The following is a 15,572-nucleotide window of genomic DNA, read 5'->3' as shown; positions in this document are numbered from 1 at the left end:
TGCCAAATCTTTGAGAGCCTGTCTTGATGCAGTTACCGTGACGCCGCGGATGGTGACAGCTATCCTTGGATTTCCGTTTTGTATTCCCAAGCTAATAACAACTTCATCCATACTATAACCAGTGCCTATATGAACTACATCTCCAAGTGTTTGACTATCACGGTCCAATAGTCTTGTCCAAAAGCAAATTGTGGATGCGTTAATATCAGGTGGAAAGCTTTTGTTGATCGTTACACTTCCTGTTCCACTAAAACTCAAACATTTGGATTCCAAGTATCCGGCTGGACAGTCATGTAAATTGTCAGATACGAAGGTGATAGTTCTCAATATGGTAGAAGTACTAGTGGTTCTCCTTTTAGGATGTCCAATTATAGTTGTCTTTATGGGAATGATGTTAGCTGTGCTGTAGAGACTGGAAGTGGTAGTGTCTTCCAAAACTTTACCAGTAACAGTCACTGTGTTATCTGATAAAAGAAAGAAAAGAACTATTCATAATTCTATGGTGCGATAGATTCAAATACTGTACACGAAGGAGGTGCTAAAATTTGAAAATTTGGCACCCAAAGATGCCAATGGTTTAATAGGTACATTAATTTGATATTTTACTTGTATTACTCACATATGAAAGAAGAGTTATCTACGACCACAATCGCGAAACCTGAAACAAAAACTTCGCCTGGCTCAACAAAAACCGTATTAACAATGCCGAATTGTATCGTCTGGTTCAATAAAAATCTTACCAACAGAGATGTATGTTAAGTTAGACGATAAATGTAGAACTTCAAGGTTAAACAATTCGTTGAGCCAGACAATAAAATGTGGCAGTGTTTGTAGGATATATGTCGAACCAGAGGATTTTTGTATTAGGAGGTATTTTGCTTGTAAGTTAAAAGTTCACTTGTTGTTAATCGTGTCTAAAATGAAGGGATTCAAAATGATTTTACCTCGTGTATTGCCCTTAACTTTGAAGTACTGAAAAATGAGACTGTGTAGTTTTTTATCACCATGACAACATGCGCGAACATAATCGATCGCAGCACACAGACATACGTTATGGTTGCCGTTGAGGGGGCGTTACTGATGTTCCCAGTACTTCGCATGAAAACAATCGACCAACGAGTGAACTTAAAACATACAAATTGCTTTTGATATTAATTTTCAATCTCACTTGCTCCATATTTAAAGTGACGTGGTAGAATCAAGTTTGATGATCTGAAATACACCATAATGTATCAAAGTGACAATACGTGTTTCGTACATTAAGATACGAAGGAAGTGGGGATGGGGAACCTTTATTGAAAAACGTCATTATCTTAATAATTTTCATGGCATAGCATGGTGTGTTTTGCATTTATATGCATAATTTGATTTAGATCACGGATTATTAAATTTATCTACTAACACGAAATATTTATAACCCCAAGTATGTAAAGATGTAGTTACATACCGGTGGAGTGGCTTCAAGTTTTAATTCGGAAAGTAAACAGTTTATGACATAAGTTGCCATGGTTTTGTTTCTATTACATGTAAGTTCTTCTCTCGGGAGTGGGGGGGGGGGGGGGAGTACCGCACATGCATCTGCCGTATTCCAGTCATTGAGGCATACTTAACCGTTACGTTCATTTGGGAGAACACAGATCTGATATGTGGATAATGAATGGGATATGATATTTATATATAAACATTCTGATGACGACTTCAAACATAATACATGTACTCACATATACTCAAATGACGAGGAACTCCAAAACGCCTGTAGACGGTAAAGTCTATCGAAGCTATGTGACATTATACTACGATAGTTTAGTCGGGGCGCTATGAAATCATGGTGTCTTATTTCACTTGAGTTCAATAGCTTATCAAGTTAGTTTGTGTGACTTAAGATTTTTCAACAAAATGGAAAACGAACATATCTAAAAGGGATATTACATACTATTTGCCCTTCAAAAATCTAGAGAGAACTATTATCATGGTTCACTTACCAGTAGTCAGACTCGACACAGGTGAACAATCTCCAACTATATCGCCACCAATCTCGCTTTCAGTTAAGGCTGTCCATGCCAATATATTCCCACACCAACGACCGTAGTCGAGTTTGACTCGTTCACGTTCATTGTCATCTAAAGCTAACGGCCACATGTTAAGGTGACTGATATCACCATAAAAGTGGCGGGGCTCCATGAATGACGAGAAACCTATGTACGTACGTCCGATCGAGATTTGTACTCCATAATTTCCTCTCAGGATCATGCCTTTCTTTATATCTACAACATCTTTAAACAGACGACCGTCGTCATACATTCTTACATTTCCATTCAAACTTTCCCAGGTTACACAAATGTGATGCCATGCCAAATCTTTGAGAGCCTGTCTTGATGCAGTTACCGTGACGCCGCGGATGGTGACAGCTATCCTTGGATTTCCGTTTTGTATTCCCAAGCTAATAACAACTTCATCCATACTATAACCAGTGCCTATATGAACTACATCTCCAAGTGTTTGACTATCACGGTCCAATAGTCTTGTCCAAAAGCAAATTGTGGATGCGTTAATATCAGGTGGAAAGCTTTTGTTGATCGTTACACTTCCCGTTCCACTAAAACTCAAACATTTGGATTCCAAGTATCCGGCTGGACAGTCATGTAAATTGTCAGATACGAAGGTGATAGTTCTCAATATGGTAGAAGTACTAGTGGTTCTCCTTTTAGGATGTCCAATTATAGTTGTCTTTATGGGAATGATGTTAGCTGTGCTGTAGAGACTGGAAGTGGTAGTGTCTTCCAAAACTTTACCAGTAACAGTCACTGTGTTATCTGATAAAAGAAAGAAAAGAACTATTCATAATTCTATGGTGCGATAGATTCAAATACTGTACACGAAGGAGGTGCTAAAATTTGAAAATTTGGCACCCAAAGATGCCAATGGTTTAATAGGTACATTAATTTGATATTTTACTTGTATTACTAACATATAAAAGAAGAGTTATCTACGATCACAATCGCGAAACCTGAAACAAAAACTTCGTCTGGCTCAACAAAAACCGTATTAACAATGCCGAATTGTATCGTCTGGTTCAAGAAAAAATCTTACCAACAGAGATGTATGTTGAGTTAGACGATAAATGTAGAACTTCTGGTCGGTTAAACAATTCATTGAGCCAGACAATAAAATGTGGCAGTGTTAGTAGGATTTTTGTCGAACCAGAGGATTTTTTGTATTAGGAGGTATTTTGCTTGTAAGTTAAAAGCCCACTTGTTCTTGATCGTGGCTAAAATGAAGGTATTCAAAATGATTTTACCTCGTGTATTGCCCTTAACTTTGAAGTACTGAAAAATGAGACTATATAGTTATTTATCGCTATGACAACATGCGTAAACGTTTTAGATCGCAGCACACAGACATGCATTATGGTTGCCGTTGAGGGGGTGTTACTGATGTGCCCAGTACTTCATGAAAAAACGAGTGAACTTAAAACATACAAATTTCTTTTTATATTTCAATCTCACTTGCGCCATATTTAAAGTGACAAGGTAGAATCAAATATGATGAACTGAAATGCACTATAATGTATCAAAGTTACAATACGTGATACGATAAGATAAGAAGGAAGTGGGGATGGGGGGGGGGGGCTTTATTGAAATCGTCAACGATTATCAAAATAATTTTCAAGGCATAGCATATTTTGTTTTGCATTAATGTGCATAATTTGCGTCAGATTAAGAAATACTAAATCTATTTAATAAAACGAAATATTTATAACCCCAAGTATGTAAAGATGTAGTTACATACCGATGGAGTGGCTTCAAGTTTTAATTCGGAAAAAAGCAGTTAATGACATAGCTGGATTGGTTTTGTTTCTATTACATGTAAGTTCTTCTCTCGGGGGGGGGGGGGGTGCCGCACATGCATCTGTTGTATTCCAGTCATTGAGACATACTTAACCGTTACGTTCCTTTCGGAGAACACAGATCTGGTATGTAGATAGTGAATGGGATATGATATTTATACATAATCTGATGACGACTTCAAACATGATACATGTAATCACATTATACTGAAATGACGAGGAACTCCAAAACGCCTGTAGACGGTAAAGTCTATCGAAGCTATAAATTCTACCACAATAGTTTAGTCGGGGCTCTGTGAAATCATAGTATCTCATTTCACTCGAGTTCAATAGCTTATCAAGTCAGTTTGTGTGACAAGACTTTTAAACAAAATTGAAAACGTACATATCTAAAAAAATATTACATACTATTTGTCCTTCAAAAGTCTAGCGAGAACTATTGTCATGGTCCACTTACCAGTAGTCAGACTCGACACAGGTGAACAATCCCCAACTATGTCGCCACCAATCTCGCTTTCAGTTATGGCTGTCCATGCCAATATATTCCCACACCAACGACCGTAGTCGAGTTTGACTCGTTCACGTTCATTGTCATCTAAAGCTAACGGCCACATGTTAAGGTGACTGATATCACCATAAAAGTGGCGGGGCTCCATGAATGACGAGAAACCTATGTACGTACGTCCGATCGAGATTTGTACTCCATAATTTCCTCTCAGGATCATGCCTTTCTTTATATCTACAACATCTTTAAAGAGACGACCATCGTCATACATTCTTACATTTCCATTCAAACTTTCCCAGGTTACACAAATGTGATGCCATGCCAAATCTTTGAGAGCCTGTCTTGATGCAGTTACCGTGACGCCGCGGATGGTGACAGCTATCCTTGGATTTCCGTTTTGTATTCCCAAGCTAATAACGACTTCATTCATACTATAACCAGTGCCTATATGAACTACATCTCCAAGTGTTTGACTATCACGGTCCAATAGTCTTGTCCAAAAGCAAATTGTGGATGCGGTAATATCAGGTGGAAAGCTTTTGTTGATCGTTACACTTCCTGTTCCACTAAAACTCAAACATTTGGATTCCAAGTATCCGGCTGGACAGTCGTATAAATTGTCAGATACGAAGGTGAGGGTTCTCCTTTCAGGATGTCCATTTATCATCATGGTTGTCTTTTTGGGAATGATGTCAGCTGGGCTATAGAGACCGGAAGTGGTAGTGTATTCCAAATCTTTGACAGACACAGTGTTATCTGATATCATGAGAAAGAAATTAAAGAACCATTTATAACTCTGTGGGGGTAAATTTAATACCGAAAAGTTTAATAGGTACAATTTGATATTTCGTAATTTTCGGTACGTACAATAACACTGCCCCTCATGCTAGAGGGTCGAAATATATGGAATAAGAAGGCAATCATATCTCACGCGAGCTTTAGAAAACAATGTATTTGTATGTCCTGGTTCGAAAGTAATGGTGTTGACCAAGAAATCGAATGGTTACATAGACTGAATCCTCGACTCAGACTATATGTTAACTGTCTTGGCGAGGTGAATACACTTCTCGAATGCCATTAGTTTGATAAATTACTAATGAATTGCCACCGTACATGAACGTTCTAATCAAATGCGCCTATCAAGTTCGGCCTTCTTGACAGGTGCACGTGGTCAAAGTGACATGTGAGAGTCCAGCTCGCTATTTGTTGGTATTGAGTATATGCTCTCGTTTCAATACATTCATAATGTTACAGCAGATATTTGAGAAGATCGATTTACATTAATGTTTCTAACAATTTAAGCAAATTATATTCAATCCACACTAAGTAAAGCAATATGACATCGTAAGGAAAACACGATAGTGTGGATGACATCATTTATACTGGCAACTCTAATGTCCACTTTGTTTACATCGTTTTAGTGTCTGTTGTATAGCTAATTTACACGTCAATTTACCGAGCAAGTCACTTCTGACATATTTGTTTTTGTTTTTGAAAAGTATGTGCATTGAAAGTCAAGATATGTTGAACAGTACGAAACATACGTCCAAAAGTATCTTTCGGACAGCCAGATAATCCGACAAAGGAAGGCCATCACGAGTCATCACGTCTTAATGTCTACTGCCCTCAACGTCTCAGTTGATTTTATTGTGAACGTTAAGTTGGTGCAGACTGACTGTGTCACACCCCTCAATGGATTTAATAGCGAAATTGTTTTTACATTAATTTTGACCCAACAGCTAACGAAATCTCTAGAATAGTTATACCCCATTCGAACTGGCGAAAGCAGAGAGCGGGATTCGCCAGTTTGAATAAGGAAGCACCACACTGTGGGTTGGACTATAGCTATTGGGTCAAAGAGAAAAAAATAATAGCGAAACCAGCTGGGCTGAGAGACTCTCTACAGTAACTGTAACAAAACCCGAGAGAGAGAGAGAGTAGTTCTAGAAGGGTGGGAGCGTCGGGTTATAGTTAATTATTTTCTTTACGACATGTAGAATTATGACAATTCTGTCTATCAAAATACTTACCCACCGAATTTAAATTTATGTTTGTTATTTTACTTAAAATCAGATTCAGATGTATGTTATTTAAATATTAGTATAGTTATCAATTGACCAGAAGGAATGGTATTTAATTAACTTTACTTTCTACGTAATTGGCAGTAGAAGATCATTCAATCATCACATTATGTAAATTGTGTACTTAAAATTAATTTCAGAATCAAGAACTAGCTACAATAATTGTAGAGTTAGTATTTGCTTTTGAGGTTTTCATTTTTGTTTTTGTTTAATAACGTTAACTTTCTATCGTACCGGGGCGTGCACTCAAAAACTAACGCTACAATTGCAACTGTACAAACTCAAGCACAGTCAATTTTATCTTATACAGTTAGAATTGTAGCATTAGTTTTGAGTGCAAACCCGAAAGATAAAAAAAAAAGCAAAAACAAGAACTAACGCTAAAATCAATATGCAACTGACTACATTTAATTTTTCTGTATCTGATGAACTCGATTTACACATGTAACTGTTTAACGTGGAATTCACATTGGAAATCAAGAATTTAAACTTTTTTTGGCAAACCCATTCTCAGTTAAAATCACGAAAAACAAATTCGGGTCAGCGGACAAAGTTCTGAAATGGATGTAAAAATATCAAAATTAAGCTATTTCAGAATCAAATATAGCCGCCATACACTTCGTATTCTATCACGGACAAATATAAGATAGAAGATTTTCTTCATGCTTGAAAACAAGACTGTGGACTCCAAATGTCTTTCATTATTTCGAAAGGACCAGGAACGAACTTTCATATGTAGGCAAGACTTAGATAAAAACTTTAATTTTCAATGAAATTCTTCCCAGAGGTGCAATATATACCATAAGGTCAAGACAAATCAACATTTCCCAAAGCTTCGCTGACAAAATGGAGAACGCGAAGTCCTCTTCGGACAACGAGACGTTAAGTGAATACTTACCTTGGGTGGAAGTCACTGGAAAACATATCACCATCAGTAATGCCGTAAGTAATTCCATAGTAACTAGGTAGGTCATTTTGCACGTTTCAGAACAGTATTATCATAACCGCTGATAGAAAAAATAATCGCAAAAGAATTGAGATTTCTGTTTGAATATCTGCAAGTAGTCCCAATTGAAAGTTGTTGGAGCGAACAATACTGGGAGTGGCAGTAGAAACATCTGTCTGTAATTTATATACCAAGCACCCCAAAGCGTGTAGTTTGTTGACAGATAAATAACCATGCAATGGGATATACGTAGACAAACCATTATCATGCAAATACTCGTAACAAGTTACAGGAGAAATAAAGTTGCTTTGGTGTTCCAATCATGGACATGGTGTTTTTTCTACACAAAGTTAGACACAATCCAAATCTAGACTAACAATAACAGAAACACAATACATAGCAGGATCCTTTTTTACTTGCATTGATAAGTGATAAAGCCTTGCTATTCTTTTATGAAGTGCAGTAGAAACAAGACTTCTACTTGAAAAAAATGCACATTGACTTGATTATTTTAAATAATTCAATTGTTTACTTTTCAACTGTGTTACCTTGTCTGTTTCTACATCCCTACTGTGTATACTTCCTCTATAATTGTTTTATTTTGCATTTGAAGTTGTCTGAGTATGTGTAAAAAAACATAGTGTCCCATGAATGAACCACCAAGGCAACTTCATTTCGCCGGTATGTTTTCCTTCTATTTCATTTATGACACTGGTATAGCGTGATATATATGGAATAAGGGTTGTATATGTTTGACATGATAGTTAGACAATAAATATTAACACAACAATAAAAAGTAACGGATATACAGCGTTAACCTAAATCGATCCTCCTTTGACTTTTTTGAAGTGCAGCAACGAAATACCTTCTGTTTTATTGAATTTTAAGAGAAGAGTGTGGCATCTCAGATTTCATTCACTATATATCATTCTTAAGGTTAACTACTGACCCTTATATAGATGGAGTGTTTGTTTTACAAAGAGACTACTTTGAGGTAGAATGGCTTGATTTTTGAAAACATTTTGTCCTCTATTTCAAAGATTTGTACGGTAACGTCTGATTTTAATTCAGGTTTTCAATTGAGAATGGGTTGGCGTCACATAAATAAAGTAATACCAAAAGATTTTCACAATTTATGTCCGAGGTGCATTTGACGTGCATTTTGTATGTATGTATGTATGTATGTATGTATGTATGTATGTATGTGTGTGTGTGTGTGTGTGTGTGTGTGTGTGTGTGTGTGTGTGTGTGTGTGTATGTATGTATGTATGTATGTATGTATGTATGTATGTGTGTATGTGTGTATATGTGTATGTGTGTATGTATGTATGTATGTATGTATGTATGTATGTATATGTGTGCGCGTGCGTGCATGCATGCATGTATGTAAGCATTTATGTATGTAAGCATGCATGTATGTATGTAAGCATGTATGTATGTATGTATGTATGTATGTATGTATGTATGTATGTATGTATGTATGTAAGCATGTATGTATGTATGTATGTATGTATGTATGCGTGCGTGCGTGCGTGCGTGCGTGTGTGTGTGTGTATGTATGTATGTATGTATGTATGTATGTATGTATGTATGTGTATGTATGTATGTATGTATGTGTGTGTGTGTGTGTGTACCGTGTGTTCAGACATAGTTCCGATTTTATTTCAAGATTTTGACTGAGAATGGGTTGGCGTCACAGTGTTCTTTAATAAATAAAGTAATACCAAAAGTTTACACAGTTTATGTCCGAGGAGCATTTAACATATTGTATCATGAGTCCGGAAATAGTTCGGATTCTTTTCAAGATTTCGACTGATGAGAACGAGTTGAAGCGTTCTTTTAACAAAGTACTGAGATACGTTTGACACTGAAGCTCAGAAAGAATGATGAATTTCTGAATATCAAAATTCGCTAAATAGTTCAATCGAGAAAACAGTTGGTGGCATTATTCAATTTCATAACCATTAATTGATCTGAAATGTAATACGTGTAGTACAAGTATATAATATGTACAATTTCATAATCATTTAGACATCATGAGACAGCAGATATTTAATTTAAATGATTGGTTTGAATTACGACCTCCAGGGAAGAGCTTGTGTTTTTAAGATCACTTGTATAAAGACAACATTTGAAGTTGTATTACCACACTGAGAAATTCGCCCAAACTACTGGAAATGTTACTGAGATGGATTTATTTTATAAAGAATAACTATTATGCTCGTTCATTTGTGAGATGTAAAGCAATCATTGCAGAGGTTTCACAACAAACACATAACATTTCACCAAATGTTTCACTATGAAAACACCGAGGTTTAATATTCAGATCCAGGCTGGTGCACTCTATATATAGATTTTATCCTAAAGGGAGTAGCCTAGCTCCTTCGCTCTGTAGGATTTCAACTTTTTAATTTATGTCTTGCTTTTTGTACTTTTAGTTGTTGATCATCTTCGGGATAAACCATTTAATTTCGGAGGAGGGGCTGGAGGAATTTGTCCCAAAATGATTTCTGGGGACCATCTCGACAATATTATTTTGTTTTCTTTATTTCTATCTATCTATCTATCTATCTATCTATCTATCTATCTATCTATCTATCTATCTATCTATCTATCTATCTATCTATCTATCTATCTATCTATCTATCTATCTATCTATCTATCCATCCATCCATCCATCCATCCATCCATCCATCCATCCATCCATCCATCTATATCTGTCTGTCTGTCTGTCTGTCTGTCTGTCTGTCTGTCTGTCTGTCTATCTATCTATCTATCTATCTATCTATCTATCTATCTATCTATCTATCTATCTATCTATCTATCTATCTATCTATCTATCTATGCTTTAGATTTAACCATTGTTCTTACTGCTTTGCATTGCACTGCGTAGGAAATAACTGACAACCTACGTCCAGTGGCTGTCAATCAAAATGGCGTTATGTTTTGTCATGTAAAGACATTTTACATCACATGATGTATTCGCACCATGTAATGGGATGGTTGCATCATATAATGATATGTTTGCATTATTAGAGATATGTTCGCATCTTATAAAGATATGGTCACACCGTATAACAATAGATTCACATATGACATTTGCCAACAGTTAGTATCACTAGCATCGCAATATTGTTTCAGTTAATACCCTGACATAATGTTTTCATTTGTCTTGATTTGTAATATTATTTTCAGTTTGTTTTTTTCACTTTGGCCTGCGACAATTTCTTTTTCGAAAATCCCCCAGTTACACCCTTAGATTTCAAATGATTCATACCTTATTTTTTCAATTAAAACAAAAATTTGCCAACACCCCAAGCAGAGAGTAAAATGAAACTTCCGCAAACAGAGCATGGGAATATTCTTCCTGTCTCAAACATTATTCGTTATTGAGACACGCATTAAATTGAAAGCAGATGGTCTCTGTTCATGTCAATTGACGAAAGTTAAAGTGTGAACTTTTGGTTTGATTTTGGCCACATGCATGTAATGAATTCGGTTACTAATCGAGTATTACTATATAGTATACAGTGACATGAGGTCGTAATAACTCCGAGACCTAACCTGTTAACCTGTTATTGTTGTACAACGTTGGATACGATGGCTAGTATAGGAGGTACCTCATGTTACATGAAAGTAGTAAAGTGGAAGTCTGAGAGGTCCAGCCGTTGGTCCGCTTATGTAATCACTCACTACCATACATATATAAGCGGAAACAACGTCTGGATCTTTCAGGCTAACAGGCTACCAGAGACTTGGCTATTTAGCCCAAATACAATTGTCAAAAACAATAGCAGGTTGGAAATTTTATGTCCCTGATTAAATCATAGATCATACACGCGTAGGGTCTTTGATTAAATAACCCATTGCAGATTTAATAACCATTAACAGATATTACATAAACATGAATTGTAATCAGTTGAAGATATGATAGTGCAATATGGTCATCTTTAAAGCGGTCAGTGGCTTCTGAACAGTGAGGTATTGTGAAATGGAATTTCTTCATCTGCCAATCCTTGTATGTATTAGCAGATGACAATTAGGGGTGCACATTTGATCTGGGGAGGGGGAGCCGGAGGATTTTAAAAAAATCATCTATTGCAGGCCAGAAATGAAAAGAAATTGCGGCCAATTTAAAGACACAAAAAAATATGCTTTCAATTCCAGGATATAAGCTACAAAGAATTTGGTTATTTGGTTAAATGCGGAATTAACTATAGCTACAAATATCAAATTCATAGGTACATGTACATGTGTCTCTGGTACCGCCGCTTACGGTGGCGGCACATAAACTTTCAAAAGATTCATGTCAATGGTGTATACTAACTTTTGGCAAATGCGAGAAGAAAACAAAAAAATTCATGAAATCGAATTATTGAGATTACTAACCCAGGTACCTTAAATCCTGTACTTTTTCATGATAATAAAATATTTTTGAATGGTACATCATGCAACATTAATTATACTTTGAGAGTTTTTTCTGAATTCAAATTCCAGTTGTGATCAGTAGACGGTATTTTTATCCCCTCCATATGTTTAAAATATCACCAGATAGCACAGTGACTCTTTTAGTCCTGTTGATTTATAAAATCTCCAGAAATGAGAGGGGGAAATCTCTCCTGCACCAACCTCCCAATCTGCTCATTTGTACTTTGATCTTTGGTATTGGTATCAACTTGGCATGTTAAATTAACACCTGAAAAGCACTATTTTAGTCTCTGAAATTCAAAATCTCCAAGGGCGGCTTGGGATCAACCCTCTCGTACTTACCCCACTTGGCTACCTCAGTTTCTACTTTGATTCAATTTTAATGCCCATTTTTCAATATTACTAACTATCAAGCTACATATATCATGTAAGTCTCCTGTTATGAAGAAATTCATGTATGTATGTATGTATGTATGTATGTATGTATGTATGTATGTATGTGCGTGTGTGTGTGTGTGTGTGTGTGTGTGTGTATGTATGTATGTATGTATCTAAATGTGTACATTTGTGTATGCAACCATCAAAGAAAAACGTTGATTGAAGGACTTTGGAATGGGATTGCAGTAATTGTCTATCTGACACAACGCGACATGACGCAGTGCGAGGACAATTGCCAGATATGAAAAGGCTTATATGTTAAACAAATTGCTTCACCGCTACTACCTCACCTTGGCAACTATGCTGTCATGGTGCCCGAAAACAATGGTTGTTGAGTAACTTGGGTTCAAATCCTCCAGCCCTCCCAGCAATCAAATGGTTTACCTTTTTTTACATAATGTTATTTTTTATCTTCAAATGAAATTCGCCTGTTTGAATAGGTAAACTGTAGCATCATACAAAACTTTTTATCCCAAACAAAAACTTGAAAATTGTTACCTGAAGATTGTCACTAGTACAGCACGCTTCAGTCTTTGTCAACAGAATGCCCCACTGGGATTGACCCAATGCTCAATCTATCATTGAACAAAGAGGGGGGTGACACAAACTCATGATCCCTTATTAGGCTCACGTGTCCGTGAGGTCACGTGTTCTGAATAGTGGCGTCTTTTGCTATTGATGACTTTGGGTTCAAGGGAAATTCCCAGTACTCGCGTGTGTTTGGATCTAAAGCCAAACAATGTCATGTTCTGCCTAGGATGTCTTGGATCCAGCAGTAATATCTCGCCGTAGACCAATGAGTGTGTAGACCCAGAACGACCCAACTTCGTTATACAATTCTCCAATTTCGGTACCGGACCATGGATGTATTACATGGACTAACGCAATTCACGCCAGGCACAGTGTCTCTTCATTTATTATTAACGAACACCGACTTTTTTCGTGCATCTCTGTAAACTAAACGATGAGAAAACCTACCCTAAATACATTTCAAGGTCTTCTTATACGTTTCTGTTCTTAAGAGATTGCAAGACGTTAAACCTCTAGATAAAAACTTTTTATCTAGGAAATCATAAGATGTTTTGTATAAAATCAAAAGACGCCAACGACCCATTTTGTTACGTAATTGAGGTAAACTTTAGCCTTTAGTCCGACATGGCCTTTGTAGAGAGAGGTAATGAGGTAGAGAGAGGTAATGTTTAAACTGAATGCTTCTCGTAAGAGCAAAACCATATATTTTTGGGCTTACCCACATTATTAGAAGGCAGAATTCTGAGTTATAGCTTTCATACATGATGTACGCCCTAATTGGAAAATTAATTATATGAAACCGTATGAAATTTGAAGCTTGCATAGTTAACATATTACCTAAATAGCAAAATCATTAGTTATGCAAATTAACCATATAGCTTTTAATTTACATCACAAAGCTTTAAATAACAAAAGCACTTCTTTAAATTTACCATCAATACATGTACTAAATTATCTGAAATTTGAAGTTTGTATATAATTACCAATATACTTAATTATGCAAATTACTCATTACAATTAAAATTTATACCAAAAGGCTTCATGGACATGTGCGCATTATTAGGGTTGATATATGTACCAAATTGTATAGCATTTGAAACTTGCATTCTTAAGATATAGCCTAATTACAGAAAATCGTTAATTATGCAAAGTATTCATTAAAGCTTTAGGCTGAATCAACAAACTTTGTAGGACATATGCGACTTGTTATGGTTAACCTATGTACCACATTACATTGAATTTGAAGTAAGTGTTCCAGAGATATGGCCTAATTACTAAAAACCATTAATTATGCAAATTACTAATTAATGTTCTTTGGATGTTTACCAAAATCTAATCAGTTCTTGCCATTACCATATGGAAGATGTGTAGAAAGTTTCATTAGAATCTATGGAGGAGTTATTTTATATCGTGTTCACAGACAGACAGACAGACAGACAGACAGACAGACAGACATGGAAGCATAACATAACCTTCCCTTACGGGAGGTAACAATATATATAATCTAGATGAATTTTCCTTAAAACAAGAAACATGCCCGTTAGACTGGGAACACTTTATAAGCTCTCTAGGCCTACTCCCTAGCTATATAAATAATTCATGACGTCAAATTGAATTCAGGTTCTGCATCACATGACAGCTGCAGGCGTACGATTGCATGAAAAGTCGGTATAGGTTTCTTTTGTAGTAGCTATAGATATAACCAGGGACAGGCAAGCCTTTGATGTGCACAGAACTTGTTACAACAGGGAACATAAACAAATGAATTTGATTAATAACACTTGATACAGCATGCTGGGAGTACAGATATAAGTATTCCATTCCATCATGAGGTGGTTAATTTTAATGCCTCTTTGCACAACGGCTACATTCACAGACTAAATTTCATGTGCATGTACATGTACATGCACATGTAAAGAGGTTCTTACAAACCATACATGTCCCTGGTTATGCTGTTATTAATCGAATACAGCTGTTTACTTTCTTTTCTTAGTAACAAGTTCCACTTGTAACTGCTTGCCTGTTGCTGGTTGTACAAACATATTGAAACAACCTTTTAGTGTAGGTGGTTCAGACGTAAATTCTAGCCTCACTTGAATTCAGGCCGGGAAGCCCGGGTTTTGCTTCCAGCTGATGCAACTACTTTGGTGTATCTCAGTTTTTTATGTGACAGCATAACAGATTAATTGGGCACCTACGTACAGCTGGATGTATGAACACTGTGACTTTAAATCACCGTTAACAAGATGGCGGACCGTGTCATTGAAAAGGTTAACAAAACTGCAAACAGTTTGTTTCATTAATGAGTTTAATTGCGGACAATTTCATTTCGTAAAAACTGCTCTGTTAAGTGGAAAATGTCCAGTTGGAACTCAGGTCATGCCATGTGGTTGAAACAAACATAGGAGCGAGATGGCGAGGAGCATACCTTTATTTAATCCATGCATATGTAAGTCAACAAACAAAACATGTATACCTTAAATGTTGCAATTGTGTAATTAAAGATACAAACGTTGGTGGAAATAAGCACAAATTGTCCACTACTATGACATCAAAAGGTACCAACGTGATGCAAGTCACTTGACTACACAAAAGCGTAAACTATAGATACTGGAAATTATATACCAATAATGTAAACTGTTGACATCATAATAAAGGAGAGGCTGGATTCGTTAACATGTATTTAATTTAGGCTTACTAATTAATATCGACGAATGACCCTGCAAAATAGTATACAATACAAATGCGTGTGCATCAAGTATTATGCATTATATTATAGTCTCTCTCTCTCTAAGA

Source organism: Glandiceps talaboti, chromosome 8, assembly GCF_964340395.1.
Source record: "Glandiceps talaboti chromosome 8, keGlaTala1.1, whole genome shotgun sequence".
Taxonomy (NCBI): Eukaryota; Metazoa; Hemichordata; class Enteropneusta; family Spengelidae; genus Glandiceps; species Glandiceps talaboti.
Note: the sequence above shows the minus strand (reverse complement) of the source record.